The sequence below is a fragment of the Cygnus olor genome, chromosome 2 (genome assembly GCF_009769625.2).
Source record: "Cygnus olor isolate bCygOlo1 chromosome 2, bCygOlo1.pri.v2, whole genome shotgun sequence".
Taxonomy (NCBI): Eukaryota; Metazoa; Chordata; class Aves; order Anseriformes; family Anatidae; genus Cygnus; species Cygnus olor.
In genome coordinates, this window is record NC_049170.1 from 112,028,719 (window position 1) to 112,045,336 (window position 16,618).

Sequence of the window (16,618 nt, forward strand, 5' to 3'; positions counted from 1 at the left end):
CAGTCACAATAGCATGGTGGCTTTATATTGATTGTGAAAATTTCTACTTCTGGAAGTGGTTACATTGCTTGGCAGGCTGCAGCATGGATCAGACAAGACTTGACTTACTTTTCAAGCTCTAATAAGGTCGTACACCTACAGACAATAAGAATTGAGTTTGGTGCCACTATGTCAGATTACATCTCAAGATTTCTTGGGCTTTGCTTGGAGATCTCAGCCGTCTATTTCTTTTCCCTTTTGTGTAAAGAAAGCACATTACTTCCTCCACATCTTTCTCTTGTGTTGCTATAATGAATTCCTTGCTATTCCCTCAGGGGGCTGACTCACACTCTTGCATTTGAAGTGAAGTAAACTGGAATTTGTATCTTTGTGAAGGTCAGTTGCAGTGCATATGAACAGGAAAGAGGGGTCAGAATGGTAATGCAGATCAGAGATAGGCCGGCAGTACAAATGCAAATGCTGGCCAACAGGACATTTCAAGGCTGTCAGCATGCCTAGCATTTGTTTGGCCAGGCAGTGCAATGCTAGCTGATGCCCATTTAAAAGGCTCCAGTCAGTGAGGGGAAGCTTGCCCATGCTGCAGAAAACTCCTAACTTCTGTCAGGAAAGGAAGTGGATAGCTATGAAAAAAAAAAAAAGTATATATTTTTTCACCATTTCCTAGAAAATTCCTTCATATCTCTCAAGATTGATAATCCCCAAGTGAAAGGACAATGGCCCTAGGACTGGAGAAGTGAGAGAAGAGCACGGTGATGCACAGTGATGTGTGTGGCTGGTTCAGGATTGCTTTCTGCAAAGGCTTTCCCCAGTCTGAGTTGAGTGGGTTCACATAAAGGAAGTTTCTGCCCCTTCCTCTTGTTCGGCTGATCAAGGACCAAGATATGTGGTGATCCTGGCGCTATTGCTGAGCTTCGTTCTGGATCGTGAGCAAAAGGTGTGGAGAGATGAGGAATTGGTGACAGACTCCAGTTTCAGTAATTAATTTGCAAGCCATAGAAAATGGCTTGGTGCCTAATTGAATAGTCTGGCCGTGTGTTTTGAGTAACTGTGAAAGATCAAATCTTTAAAATAATAATCTAAATACCATCTCTTTCCTCTCTGCTTGAGTTCTCATGCTCGTTAAGCAAGTGGTCTTTGAAACAGGAGTTGTAGAAAACAATGCTTTTTACACTGCAAAACAATATCTTCTGTTGTGGCATTTCAGCAGCTTAAAGCAAAAATGAAAGGAAAATGAGAGTCAGATAATGATCAAAGTGAACATGTAGCAGCTTTTCAGAATTAGTTGGCCAATAGAAAGTATTTGAAGATGAAGATAAAATAGTGAAAAGGAATGAAAGGAAAAACAACAAAATGTAGCAAACAAACAAAAAATATCAGCAGAAAGAGACAGGAGTCAAAGGAAAAAAAAAAAGTTGACTTTCACTAACTTCAGTTTTTTTTGTTTGTTTTTTTTCATTGCTGCAGTGTCCCATCTGGATCTGGTGTATCATTGCACCTCACTAGATAATTCCTTCCCCACTGACATACATTTTAGGTACATTTAGATAAGTGTCACTTACTCTGTTTACATGAGCTCCTTATTCCTTCATGTTTTTGTTAAAGAGATGCTTCAACACACAATATTAATCAAATCAGTCATTTTGCTTTAACCCTTCTTTAATCACTTAGAGGTGAAAAAAAAATGCCATTACCAGCACTTACCTGGTAGTCAGGCCAGAGCCTAGCATGTGAGAAGCCGTCCTGCTTTTTCTTGGCTTGCTGAACTCACTGGAGGAAACAGGATCTTCAGATCTTCATGGCAGGCAGACACAAATAGACTCATCCTGCAGCGCCAACCACAACCGTGAGCCGGGCCACAACATGCCTGCTTCTGAGGAGCAGTGTGCACCACCTGCACTCTTATCATTGCAACCCAAAATTAGCTGTTGCTGCAGGATTTAAGTGATTGTCATTTGCTGCCCTGCACATGGCCAATGTGACTTGGTACAGTGAAGCCAAGAGTGTTATCTTATTTTTTATATGGATAATATATATATTTTTTCTTTTTTCCTCCCCCAAAACATCTATTTTAAAATAGAGAGAAAACCACAAGCTACATAAGTCTTAACTTGTTTCAGGACATGAAAAGTTCAATGTGTTCAGAGGTTGTCCATCCTCTGTTGTCTTTCCTTGATGACTGTTCTTCTTCGCTTGTGCAGGCATCTTCTGAAACTGAAGGAGAATTATTCCGCTCATGAAAAAAGCAAGAGAAATATAAACAGACCGGTACATGTTATATAAAACTATGGGAAGAAAAGAGCATCTTAGGTAAATACCAAGCTACTTATTTTATGATTTTTAAATGTCATTCTTCTGTCCAATATTGACTTTTTTATATGGAAGTTGAATTATAGATCTTACAGCACTTGGGAGCCTATGGCGGCCTTACTCCGTCACAGCTGGTCAAGTGAAAGATTGAAGTCCCAGTAATTAGTTACGAGTTTCTCCGCTGGAGAGCCAGGCCAGGATGAGAAAATTTTGTGAGGTTAGTCCTCCCTCCAGGTAAAGCCAAAGCAACTGGGAAAGAGCCAAATTGTCCTCTGAAGGGGTGCACTACAGCATCCTCATCTTGTTGCTGCAAATAGATGTTTCTTCAGGCAGTGAATTTGTAGGCAGAAGTGTAATTTGCAGGCTTTTGCTGACTTTTCTGTCAAACAACTTATTTTGAAACATCTGTGTGTAGAATGGAAACCACACAGTGTGATGAGAAGAGGACTCAAAGTAGAGCCTGAATCATTTGGACCTCTGCTAAAACTTCAGAAGTTGTTTGTTGAGGCAGGACCTCTGGGTGGCCCCAGGGGGGCAATGATGGGGGAGAATTAGAGACAAAAAAAAACAGGTGACAAAGGAGAATTGACTGCAGAAGTTTGGACAAAGGAAATGAGAAGGGAATGAAGGAAGGAAGGAAGGAAAGAGGGAAAAAGAAGGAAGGCAGAAAGTGGGGATGGATGGAAGCTGTTTGAGAAACCAATTTCATGTTGGACATGCAGATTACTAACAGCAAAAATGACCTGATTCCTCTCAGAACCTGGAGTTTTCTTATCTGGACCCAGGGTGGCAATTCTTGAACACAAGTTTCCAGTCTTCTTTAAATCCCCTTAATTGCGGTTTTAATATTACCCTGTAAGTGGGAGCAGGAAATAAACATTTCAAGAATAATTAAGACAGACAGTGTAGTCTCTCTGAACACTGAACAAAAACTCAGAAGATCTGGATTTTCAGAGCCGTCGCTGTCGTAGACAAATCCTTCTCTCTTTCTGTGTCACCAGGGGGTCATTAGGAGCTCTCACAACACAAATAAATCACGGAAAAACAATACATTATGCTACCGATGGAAGGCAAGGGTCTGACATCCAGATCTGCTGCTGCTTGGTCTGGTATTCTTAACTCAGGACTAAGCTGGCTGTTTTATTTTAATTAACCTTTAACAATGAATGAAGGCTCATTTCTGACAGGCTTGAAGAGGCACCCAGACTTTACCTTGTTTTTCAGATATAATCTGCAATATTAATGTATTGTGGGCATACAATGCAATGTAGGAATTCTTGTGATGAATCCATTGTTTCTACTGTTTTTTAACCACGAAATAATGTCTGATTCACACTGAATTTTGGTCAGGTTTTAATACTATATATTTTTTTAACATGAGAAATAATTTATCCTTATGTGGATTTTTTTTTTTAATTTTGAAAAATAGAAAAAGGCAAAAAGCAAGCTAATTGTTTTATAAGCTTCCCTTTTGTTTTCACATGCAGTTAAAGTACTGTCACTCTCATAACATCCACATAAATGATCAGAGAGGTGATAAAAATGAAGATAGGCAATATTTCTAAAATGTTTTTAATATTACTATTTTCCATGAAAATGTCAAAAAATGAAATAATTGACATGCTTTTCAAAAGGCTCAGATCACTGTTTATATGATTTTTTAAATTAATTTCCTTCCAAAATGAAAATATCTTCATATTTGACTTTTTTTTTGTTTAAGTTTTTCTTAAATTTCCTGTTCTTTCCATTTGTCCTCTTCATTTTCTCTCTTTCTATGGAAGAGAAAGGGCAGAGGAAAATAGAGCAAAACAAACCCAAACCATAGAAACCGGTTAGATGTTGATTTTCTTATTTCTGAAAAGAACAAAGATGAATAGCGTGGAAAATTTCTGCAAACTAATACAACACTGCAAGGAAGCTGACAATTCTGTGAGTGGTCACCTTTCAAAACAACTGTTATTGTTTTAAGAGATTCAATGACAAATCCTGATGAATTGATATTTTAAGCATTATTTTTTCACTACAACGTCCTTTTAATTAACTCGAGCCAGCAGTTTAATTGGAAGTTAAATATTCTTTGCAGATTTAAGATTTCCAATGCACTGACCTAATAGTTCCAACTGGTGTCAATGGAAGAAATGAATGTCTGCAAATCTGTGCTGTATGGTTTTCATAAAAAAGGAATTAGCCAAATACCGCTTATGAATTTTTTGTATATTTTATTTCCATCTCCAAACTTCAGTACCTCAGTATGTTTTTCTTTGGTAATAAATTAATACTTAGGAGCAATAAATATATATTACATATTATAAATATATAAGCTATATAAATATATATATAATATTATTATTGTCTGAGATTTGTATTTAGCCATGCATGTACAGAGTAAGTTCTTATGCAGACCTTCCTGCACCTCGAGTAAGACAGCTATGGCATGCAAAGTGTTACCCTTGAAAACTGCAACTTCTCATTATGACAGAGCCCCAGCAGGTGACAGAAGGAAAAGCCACTGGCCCATGAACTAGGAGCCCAGAGCATCATCAAGCTTTGCTGCTACCCTGGAGGAGGAAAAAAGAAAAGGGTGAGGAGTGAACCTCCAGGACCCAGAATGCCACTTGGCTGGTTGACAGATTTGTTTTGTTCCTTCTCTTTGCTGCTTTGCTAGTTGCCTTTTGAAGGGCATCAGTAACAAGCTGGAAATGAATGCTACTTAAGAGATTTAGAAGTAAAACTATTTATCTCTTTGCTATTTATTTCTATGTGAGACTGTTCTGGTTTGTGTGTGTGTGTGTTTGTGTGTTTTCCCCAAATCTTTAATTTTGATGAGTTTAGCCTTGGGAGAAAAATAGGACACTAAAATAGCGAAGACTGCAGCCACTCTGCTGTGTGTTTTCACATGTAAACCAGACCGCTGAGGTGTGTACTCTTCAATTTCTGTCAGCATAAGGACTAGCTTGTTTCAATATCAAAATCAGAGAAAAGACATTAAATGTCTCTTTGCTTGTAGGGGACAGATATTGATTGAGATGTATACAGATCTAGGACCTTCTCAGATTACATACTATATTCAAATAAAGCATGCTTTTTGGAAAACTAGCAGGATTTCATGGCTGTGGGGTGCATTTGGGACTGTAGATACTTTGTGGTTTAGGTTTGTCTGGAAGGATGTAATTGCTTTTCGTGTGCTTATCCTCTTAACTGGATGACACAGAGGCATCAGCCACATCCATTGAGGCACTTCAGCATCCTGCAGCACCCTTAAGGTTTACCAAAACCATGTCTTACCGTCCAGAAAGCTTCTTCTGGACAGAATGGCATTCCTGCCTTCTCACTGGCTGAAGCACTGTGGATTTTCCACTTTGTATGGCTATACAGCTCACGGGTTTTGGGGCAATGTGCATTGCGATGTCTGAATAGATCTGACAACACTGAAGTGAACAAAAGTAGCTGATCCAGCGTAACATCTGTCTGCCATATTGTACTTGTGCTCCACAGTACATCTGCATGTGTGTCCCAGGTGCACCAGATTTATTCTCTGTTATAAGGTCAGCTCCCAGCATACACTGTTATGTGTCACAGTCAATTGTCCAGGGAGTGATGAAGTCCAGCTGAAGCTGAACTGTGGCTCTTGCCACACACTGTTTGGGTGATTTCACTGGAGTGATGTGTGCCACTGGTGTCAGTATAAATCCATCATGGAAGCTACACAAGAAAGAGGAACCCTGAAAACAGAGCTTCTGCTCTGTATTTGTCATGGGAGTGTGAATGTAAATAACATCGCTGTCCTTGCTGCCAGTGTCCATACTGTGCCCCTGCGTTTTGCATTGCATTTTGGATTTTGTTACATGACAGGACTTGCACCTTACCTATTATCAGGTTCTGCATGGCCAACCACTGCCAATTTTTTACTGAATGCAAAACTTTGCTACAAACTGAAAATTTTTATTCATCCATTAATGGATTTATTCCCAGAAACTGAGGGTGTGGTGCTGCTCTGAGTTGGAGACAAGTGTTCAAATGAGCTAGGAAAGGTTTCTAATCATAGCTCTGTTATTTGTTTGTGGAGTCAACACAGGACATGAGATTTCTTTTTCCTTTCTATTATTAGACACACTTATGAAAGCTGCCAATCCAACACCTATTCTACCACATAAATTCACAAGTACACTTATCATTTCAGGTTTTTTGCTAATTATGAACTAGGTACCAAATGTTCTGGGAAATTCCCCTTTGCTGACAATCACAATCTTTGTCTTAACTGAATGGAATGCAGAACACATCCCATACTCAGTGTAGAGATATTTTTGATCAAACCTTTATCCAGAAAGGAGCCTGCCTATGTAATAGTCTATGCAGGGTACCTTGAAAGTCAAGAGATGCTTGTGCTGATAAAATGAGCAAGTTTGGTGGTTATAATAGTTTTTCATCAGGGTTTCAGCCTGCCTATTCTTGATCTCAGCTTCTGAGATATCATCTTAAGGATAGGCATTGCCTGCAATTGTCAAGAACATGGAGACAGTGGTTTTCAGCCCATCATCCAAAGACCCTCAGGGCCTACAGCTAATGGGTTCTTCAAATGGAAGCAAGGAAAGCAACTTGTTATCAGGAGTCCACACCTCTACGAGAACATCTTTAGGAATACTATAGTCAAATGAGATCAGACATCAGCAGACAAAAATAAACTCTTTCAAATAAACTTGAAAGCATGTAGAGTACCAGTGCTACACAGAGAGTAAGTGTTGTGTTTTTAACATGGCTGCCTTTGCTAAACAAAAACCCCAAAGGCCATTATCTGCATTAGCAGAAGTCACTGGGAAGCATCCAAGCACAGTGCATCACTAAGTTGCATCACTCAAAACTGACAAGACTTAAGCATTTATCTCTACATTTATCTCTAGAACCAGTGGAGTTACAGTTATCTCCTGAGATATTTGTGTGGGGTAAGTCTCTTTATTTCTGATAATCCATACATTGCTATAAATTCATTGCAAGATCTTCTTTTTATGGCCAGGTGTGGCATACTTTCAGAATCAGATGCATAAGGATTTACGTTCATTTATGAGGATTACTAACTGTCAGTCTGTACCATATTTGTCCAGGTTGCACTGATAATATCTCCCTAACTCATTAAATCTGAATGATAAACCTTGCTTGTCTAAGCAAAACAATAATACAAGCTACACTGTTTTAAAAGTACAGCACACTTTTGGCTCATGCGGAATTGGCTACCCAATGATGGCCAAGTTACTGTGGCTTTTCTAGCTACCCCACATTGGCTGAGCCCTGCCAATTGCCTGTTAGCTACCCGCTAAAGTTAAGTACTTTAGGAATAATATTGAAAATGTAAAGAGGTCTCAGATAAAATCTGTGGGAATGATGAAAAATGCAGAATACAGTATTTATAATGAAAGACTGAAAGTACTTTTAGTTTATCAAAGAAGAGGATAAGTAGATAGTTTACCACTGATTGCTAATACTTCCTTAAGGAAGAGAAACACAGTAATAGATGGCTCTGCAGTCTGGCAGACAAAGAAATAAAAAGAATGTAAGTCTAGAAAATAGACAAGATCAAGTTGGAAATAAGGTGAACATTTTAGACTGCAAAAGAAATTGGTCATTAAAACAGTAATAACAGTAACTATTATTTCAGTGGAATTTTCATTATTGGATTTTTTCAAAGCTAGACTGACTTTTTTAAAAAACAATATAATTGAAATCAAGAGCAGCTGTTGATCTCAAGGTAGAAACTAACACTTGTGAGAGTCTTTTGGCCAAAGTAATGCAGAACATCATATGATCACAGTGGTCCTTTCCCAGCCTTAAAATTTGTATGTCTAGCACAATACAGAAAGTGTTCCCATTAAGAGAAGAAACTTAAAACCCTTCAAACACTAACACTGTTGAAAAAGTGAATTTGCACCTTATTTCTGAATGTTTGGGTCAGCATTACTTTCTGTAGATAATGACCAAGGGTGACAATCCCACCCAGCCTCTTTTCTCTGTTAGTGGTTCCATTCATACTAAGCCTAATATTGTTTTTCTGCTCTTGTTATGCCTCTGTCTAGTGGACTGAAAATTTATTATCAGCTCTGTTTTCCTCTGTGAAATAAAAAAATAGTGTTTGATCAAGTTACCTCAACCTTCTCTTTGATAAGCTAAGTTGTTGAAGCCTCCTAGGTCTTCTGACTTGGAAGCATATGGGGGAGAACAGAGCGGGGTGAATTTTCTTAGGCAATGTAAGCCCGAAGCTTTTTTTTCTTAGGAGGGTTTTATGAAATTGACTTAATTGCTCTTACTAATAATTAGAACTGGCCAAAAATGTTCTAGTCAATGTATATCTGTGTTTCAGAATATATTTCGATTGTTTCATCTAGCTGTTCCCTTTGACTCTTTGGTGGTGGTTAAGGAACAATGACTTTGAACAAATGTCTGGGTTTTCACGGTAGAATGTAAGTCTCTTCTCTGCGCTGCTCTTTCAATACTGGGATCTTTTTTGCGTGTGCATTTAGATGTGCAAAAAAAAAAAAAAAAGATGCTCTTCATGCAGTAATAGCAGAACAATCAAAATCCACCCAGAGAAATCCCAAAGCAGTGATTTGGAAGGGAAACGGAGTGCTCCTTTTCAGATCGTCCAGCCCCACCCCCTTGTCATCAGGATTAAGACAGCAAGGGTGCGGGTGCGGGTTGCATATTTGCAAGTGAATCAGCTGCTTTCCAGAAGACTCTTATTTTTTCAGTAAAAGCAATAGAATATCATTGTTAACTTACTATTTAAGGGAAGAGAGTGTTTAGAGGAGGTGCTTTTCTGAGAAACAACTAAATGGACGTGTACATTTTTTCATATACTCAAATATGACAATATTTTGGCTTGATTTGTAAGGATTGTGCTTTAATAAGTGACTGTGTTTATTTATCAATATGTACAAAACATAGAGAAGCCATCAAATTCAAGGGAAAATAATGATTCACTGCTGTCTTTATAGCCTCTGTCTATAAGGACATGTAGCACACACATGTCCTGTCATATATGAGTATAAATGTATAAGTGATTTTGCGTGCATCCATTTTATTCTTCCTGTCTTCAGAAGACAAAGGTTGGTTCAGTGTTATAAAAAACCAGCTCCCTGAAAGACTTGTAAAGGTAGATAAATGTGCAGCAAGCTCTCCCAGGTCACAGTCCTCCTGTGTATGTATTTTCTGATAAGCCTAATAGCCTTCATTCCCAATGACTGTTTTTGTGTTAGGTACAAAACTATACTTTTGAGCATTTGAGTATTATCCATCTTCATTTAAAAAAATAAAAATAATTAAACTGCAAAAATTTGAAACTCCAAAATTAGTTCCTTCTATATTTCTCTGCAAGATCTCCTGGACAGAAACAAGTGCCTAAAGGCTGTGTAGTGAATTTGTAGCATCTAGGACCCATTGCACCCACTGTTTATGTGATGTACAATTGATCAGTGCTTACGCAGCAAGTTTAATGAGGGCTGGAGTTACCAGATTTAGTGAGTGAAAGGGTGCAACACTGCAGGGTGTGGTGTCCTGCATGTGGGGAATTTGGTGTGCAAGTTGTACAGAGCCAGCCTTGCACACACTGACTGCCTGTGCAGGATCTCTGCCGGTCCAGCAGTCCACATAGAGCTACAATAACATGAAACATTTTTGTCTGCTTCAAAACAAAACAAGAAAAAAAAAAGAAAAAAAATGAAAAAAGAAAGAAACCCTACTCTTGTGCAAATATAAAAGCTTCTTCCCTATGAGATGCTGCCCAGATGACCAGAGAGAGCAGCAGGGCAGTAGGTGGTGGAAAAACGTGGTGGAAGTGGCAGGTATGTTTGAGGGATTTATCGAGTTTAACGTGTCATTTTTTTTCCTTCACCGCAGCAATTTTCGATGGTATGAACAATACCAGCGCTGATGTATGGACCAGCAGATGTCAGTGTAGTTCTGTTCATTCATCTTCCCTTTTGATGGAATTCCAGTTATTTTCTGTGGTCCCCGCCGTTCAGCTTTCTTATTTAACCATTGTCTTTTCACAGCTTAATGCATCATAATATTTGTAATTCATGTCTTCTGTCAATGTTTTTGGAAATGGACATACATCTTAACAAACAAAAATCCAACCCGAGGACTGGCTCTGAAATATTGACACGGCCAGGCAGACCACAAGACAGCAGAGGAGCAGGAAGCTGGAGAGCGGACAAAGCACTGGGGTGCTGAGTGGGGCATTGCTGCTAGAGACACTGATTCCCCATGGAGGTCCAGGTTTCCCCAGAGGTCAGGCACGTTGCAAGAACACCCACAGTTTCTGTGCTCCATTTTTCTGTCTTTTGAGGAGAGGAAAATACAACACTGGCAAGAGAAGAATGTGCTCCCAAGTGCCATGCTCTGAAATTGTTTCTCCTTCTTGGTAGTGGCAGCCAGCATGCCGTTCCCAGCCTGACTCAGTCTCCACTAAAAGCTCATTGAGCTACAAACGGGTAACAGACCTACATAATTTCTACACTACATAATAACTTTTGAGACCCAGGAAGAAGGGAACAGTGGCTTAGCAACACAGTTCCAAGACTTTTCTGCAGGAGCTGAATGCATGAGATATGGAGAAAAAATTCCTGAAAAGTTCGTTTAGAATAGTTTTCAGCAGTAGTCATAAGGACGAATGGAAAAACTATGTTCTAATGCCAAAGATGATAACCACAAAAAAGAGCTTTATTTTCATGTGTGGTGATATTATATTTTTTGGATGCTCTAACATCTTGATTCCATGAGAAGTCTGTCCTCCTTCATCTTGGACTGACAGCTCTTGGATGGAAAAGCAGCTGCTCTGTCAATAAAGAGAAATGAGATTTGTTGGCAGACCGAGCAGTAATGTTTGTTGTAGTGGTACAGCCTGATGAAGCCTCCTCCTGAGCTCCTCCTGAGCTTAAAGCCTTCTCCCAGCCTTCCAAGGACTACTAAGCAGTCATGTGCAAAGATGCAGAACTTGCATTATAGCTTATTTTTGGCAGACCTGTGAGTGAGAGCGTCAGTAAGACTCACCACAAGGCTTGGGGCTGCTTTTGCACCTCCAGCCACTGAAGGCAAAGACCCAACCCAAGAGAACGCTGCACATCCATTCCTGGCAGCCAGTGGACAAAGGCAGGTCAGCAATAGCAGTTTCACACTGTTGAGTTGGTCTGTAAACAGAGACAGGGCCCTAGTTTGAAAAGTTTTTGATCTGGATGGATATGATCCCAAAATAGATAGGCTTCTGATCCAGGATTTTGGCATAGCCTGCTACGTAATAATTGGCTTTGCAAAGAGTTGGACTGGGAGCCAAATCCCAGAGGTTGGGAGTGTTTGGGGGTTTGTTTCAGGTCCATTTTTAGTGTAAGAGAAATTTCATGAGATGCTGTGCTAAACTTGTGACATGGCATCATTATCAAGTTATAACATGATGCTATTAATTCATTGCACTCTCTGCAAGTTGCTGTGACCACAGCCCTAATTGTTTCTTGAAGCTCACAGTAATGTGGCCTCTGGCTTATAATAAAATTACATGCAGAATCTCATGAAATGGAAAAGGAAAAGAAAAAGGAATGAAAAACTCTCTGTGGACCTTTCTGAGTTGTGCAAGTCATAGCTTTTGACAGGGAGAACTATTCCAATAACAGAGATTGGCAAATTTTAGAAAGTTTGGCTATAGATACTTGGAAGTTTCTCAGAAGCTTTTCCAAACCTCATCTTAAGATTATCCAAGACACTACACAGATCTGTTGGGTTACAATTTCTGGTCTTCACTGAATCCAACAAGAACAGACTTATGTGAAAATTGAAATATAATATAAACAACTACCTACAGCAGGAAAGTAAATCTCTCCCCTTTCTTAAGTCTTGACTTGCTAAATCTTTCAAGCTTCAGAAAAGTGTATGCATATGTTCACTTGGATAGGAGACTTGGGCCATATCCTAATATTTAGTTGAACCAATTTGAATAATCATTCTGATCCAATAATTCGCTTTTAATAAACATGATGTGAAAGGCCAGTCTCTTCATTGTGGTTAGCCTTCTCCAAGTAACCTTGCTCCTCTTTTTATGCCTGTATGTTCCTTCGGCTGATCCCGCAGCAGTGATATACCTCTCTGATCAATGCCAGGTGGCAATTGCTTTTTGGCTGGCAATGCAGGACAATGTTGCTCCCCTCCTTCATCTGTGTCCCCAACACTGCCCTGGTGGCAGATGATCCAAGTGTGAGGCATTGGGGGAATTCTGCAAGAAGAACATCTCCATGCCCACGTGGGGCCTATCAGTGGGCCTAGCTGTGTGGGGAGCCTGCCAGCGTGGGCCTCCACACGGTCACTGCTCCCTTCCCATGACGGTCCTCGTGTTTCCACCCTGATGTTATCCAGTAAGAACATAAACCACTGGGGTGCCTTTGGGACTGCAAGCCCTCCTTGAGCTTGTTTCCCATGGCCTGAGCAGAAATGGCCCCACGCCCTGTGCTACGCTCCAGCCCCTTGCATGAAATGGTGCTCACTTGGGAAGAGGGTGTCAGGGAATGGATTCATTCAATGTGCATATCAGAGGCACAAAAAAAAAATGGTTTGGGTAGTCTCATAAGCATCTCCAGGTGTTCAGTAAATTAAAATAGCTGTAAAATAAAATGGAGGGAGAGGCTGTCAGTCATCTTAACATTGTGGGCACTTCTGACAGTCAATGCAATCTCATACAGAGAGAGCTCCTTTTACTTTGCGGTCCCAAGAAATGTTTTGTTGGGTCTATTAGTCTTTGGGCATCTCAGAAAAGGGATGTGACAGGAATTTAATGTGCCCCTTCTTAGATCCTCACTGTTCTGATAATCACAAAGAGTTAAAGTAACACAGCAGAAGGTTTCTCTGGGCCTCTAGGAGGTTCAGCAGATTACTAATACACTACAGGCAGTTTTAATGACAGAGCTTCCAGCTCAAATCTGGCCTTTTTATTATGATGAAGGGCCTGGCCCCAAGTGGTACAGAACACCTGCAGCTCTCATTGAATACAATGGGATCTGATGCTGATGAAAGGGACCATTTTCAAACTTCCTTAGAAGTAGACGCTCCCCAGATGTTATGCAAAAAGCCCTGCAGAACAGGCATCAAGTGCTGTGATACTAGGCAGGCCAGCCACTATTTTCCTCAGCAGGATAAACCCATGAGTTAGTGCAAGTGGTTTATGTGATCAGATCTCCTATCCAGGAGCAAGCAAATTAAGGTCAGTGCTGACTGAATTAATGGAAGTATTAGCCATTCCTTGAGAGGCACTGGACATTCAAACAAAGAGGATTTTCTCTTGCTGGGAAGGTACCTGATGACATCTGAGTTTTGTCACTGACATTACTCACAGCAGGATTTTGACTATAATCCAGAGGAAAACTTGTGGGAAACTGGGAAGTACATATATAAGGAAAGACAAAGGGGAGCACAAAATTTCTTATGCATTATTTTGAGACGTGTGTCAGAGATTCAAGAGAGACTTATTTTAACCGAACATGTTCATGTTCTGTAAATTTCACTTTTTATCCACCATCAAGAGAAAAAAATGCTTTCCACTCTATGTTATCATGGTTCTGCAAGTTCCCCTCTGCTGTTACCCCTTGGTTAGTGCATATGGGGACCTTCAGCCCTGGGCTGTACTGATGTTTCTTGTGCAGATATCTGGGACCGATCCCTGCTGTAGGCATGGGTGGGATTAGTGCTGGCAATTACAGGTGAAGTACTGTAAAATTGTCGGTGATGTGCGAGAGTACACCATTCTGTTGGATTCTTTACTTGATTTTATTTTGTTTCATTCTCTATGTCTTTTAGCTATCACTCTCTCCCTTCCACATTTCATATATGTACTTATTATATAAAGAGCTGGTTCTAATTAAAGTCAATCAAAAATAAAACAATACACAAAAATCAGAATATGTTGTATACTTGATTAGCCATGGCTGGGCAATAATACACAAGGAAAAATCTACATTCCTACCTCCCTCAGCTGGGGATATGATCCAGAATCATATTACCAATATAAACAGCATAAAGCAGTCTGCTTTATTAATACCTAATATATCAGGTATCACACATTCATTGCAAAAGGCAAAAGAATAAAAGCATGCCTGCATTCTGACATTGACACAGATATTAAATAACACATGTCCTGTTCTGGATTTTCCTTTCTTTGTTACAGGGTGGCAGGGGAAGAAAGGAATAAATACAATAATTGTTAAAAAAAAAAAAAAAAAAGTTCTGTGACAGTTATGTGGTGATGGCAACATTGGCCCATTGTATGCAGTGAGTCAACATAAAAATGCAACAAACCCCCCAAATAACATCCACATACCAGGCCAAATCCCAGCCATCACCAGCTGTCCAGGCGCTGTGGATTTGCTGTGGCGGTGCTGCATAGCTGGGAGGAGGGAGGCAATATGCGAGGACTTGGGCAAGTGATTTGTACAGCTCAGGAATGTCACAGAAGTGCTGGGTGTTGTCGGTTTATTTTTCTGCTCTTGGGTCCTCGCAGGGGCTGGTTTATCCTTTTCACAGGGCTGCTGTAGCTTGCATGCCTAGTGCTGAGGGACTGCTGTCAGGCAGAGAAAAGCTGAAGACTTAGTATTCCCCGGTGATGTTTCCTTTCTGGTCTTCTCCCTCTATTCCCTAATCCCTTCCTCCACCATCATCCTGGGGGTGGAGGAGGAGGGGAGGTCCTGAAAAGGGAATGCAGAGGCAGCGCTAGATAAATGCTGCCAGATAAACCCCTCTCTGTCAAAGTTATTTCCCTGGACAGTTTCTTTGTGTCTGTGTAGCTGGCATAAAGTGGCCAAAGCATACGACTGTCTCTCATCACAGTGATTGTGTGTACAGTGAGTGTAGTGTGTATAGAAATGAATAAGGCTGGACTCTCTCTGTCTTAACTTTAGGATTTAGGTTTCCTCCAAATAGAAAACCCAGTAGCTGTCTTCTGCTGGATGAAAATAAAATCACGAACTTTAAAAAGCAATGAAGTAAAACTTCCACAGTGGCTTTGATATGGCTGATTCTTTTTTAAGCCACTTGGATTTGGCATTGCTTCCTGATAGCTTGCCAGCCTGGGATGCTGTTGTTTTTATCCATGCTGGAGAAGCAGACAGCTTGCTGATAGCTTGCAGTGTGTGGTGCTTGTATGGGTTACCTGGCATCATCCCGAACTTAAGGAAATTGCAATTTTCATCTTTTCACATGTGCGTGAGTAGCAGCAGCACAAGGCTGAGCCATGCGCAGGCACGTCAAAGCCTCTATTCACTGTCTTCTGAACATGGCACTCCCTCCCACTGGGGCTGCTGCATTACCTCCTTCATCCTCTGCCCACCGCCGTCCTCCAAACGTAGTGACCTGGGGCCATACCGCCCCTACTCCTCTTGCCCCTGAGCTGATTCAACTTTATACCTCAGCCATCTCCTTCTGCCCCTCGTGCACGTACCTCGACACTTCAGCCATTCGCCCTCAACACACAGCAAGACTCTGGGAGCTGACGAAGTTAATACCAGTCAACTGATTACCTGCTAATCTGCTGCTTGGCAGCAGCTGGTTGTGTGAAAGCTCTTATCCTGCAGCTCAACTTTTTCACAGAGGGAGGTACGGCTGAACACGAACTCCTGTACAGAGGCAATTACATGAGCTACAGGGTTACTGCCTTGACATAGGCAGCTGAAGCTTACTGCCTCCAAGTATCATTTGAAGTGTTTCACACACCAGCAGTGGTGCACATATCTCAGCCTGGTTTGGTGGACTAGGCATTCATGAGCCTGTCAAGTTGGTGGAGATCTGTTCTTCATTGATGTGTGTGTGTGGAGGGAGGGGAGCCTGCACTGTCAAATGGTTTTGCTTCCTATTTGCAAGTTTTTTTTAGGGCAGAGATTGCTTCCTATGACATTTATAGGGGTTTCACATTATGGGACGCTTGTCTTGGTGGACTTCTGAGGTGCTACCGATACCGTACACACTCTGTTACATTCTTACAAAGAAAATCGAGACATTTCCTTTGGTGGCATTAGCTTGACTGATGTTTCGGAGTGTGGCACATGGCATTGGATTTGTTGATTAAGTATTATGGCGAGCCAGAAAGTGATTTGCTGTGACATAATAAAATGTGACTGATGTGTCCTGATGTGATACAAACTGAAGTGTTGCAGAAAGATGCACAGTCAGACCCACATGGGGGTAAAACCTAAAGCACTTTTTCTAACACCCAGTTGTCAGATATTTGACTTGGACAATTACAGATTTGCCACCAACGCTCTGCTGTCTTCAGTCACCACACTAAATCTTCCTA

The 16,618-nt window shown here is 40.7% G+C and overlaps 1 long non-coding RNA gene across 1 annotated transcript; it reads right to left on the reverse strand.

Annotated features, from left to right (window-relative positions):
* Positions 1 to 10,995: 10,995 nt before the first annotated feature.
* LOC121065595 lies at positions 10,996 to 14,856 on the reverse strand. The gene is made up of 2 exons (XR_005817176.1): positions 14,651 to 14,856; positions 10,996 to 11,131 (listed from the first exon to the last, which is right to left on the reverse strand). It is a non-coding gene; the product is annotated as an uncharacterized LOC121065595 (long non-coding RNA).
* Between the last annotated feature and the right edge of the window lie 1,762 nt (positions 14,857 to 16,618).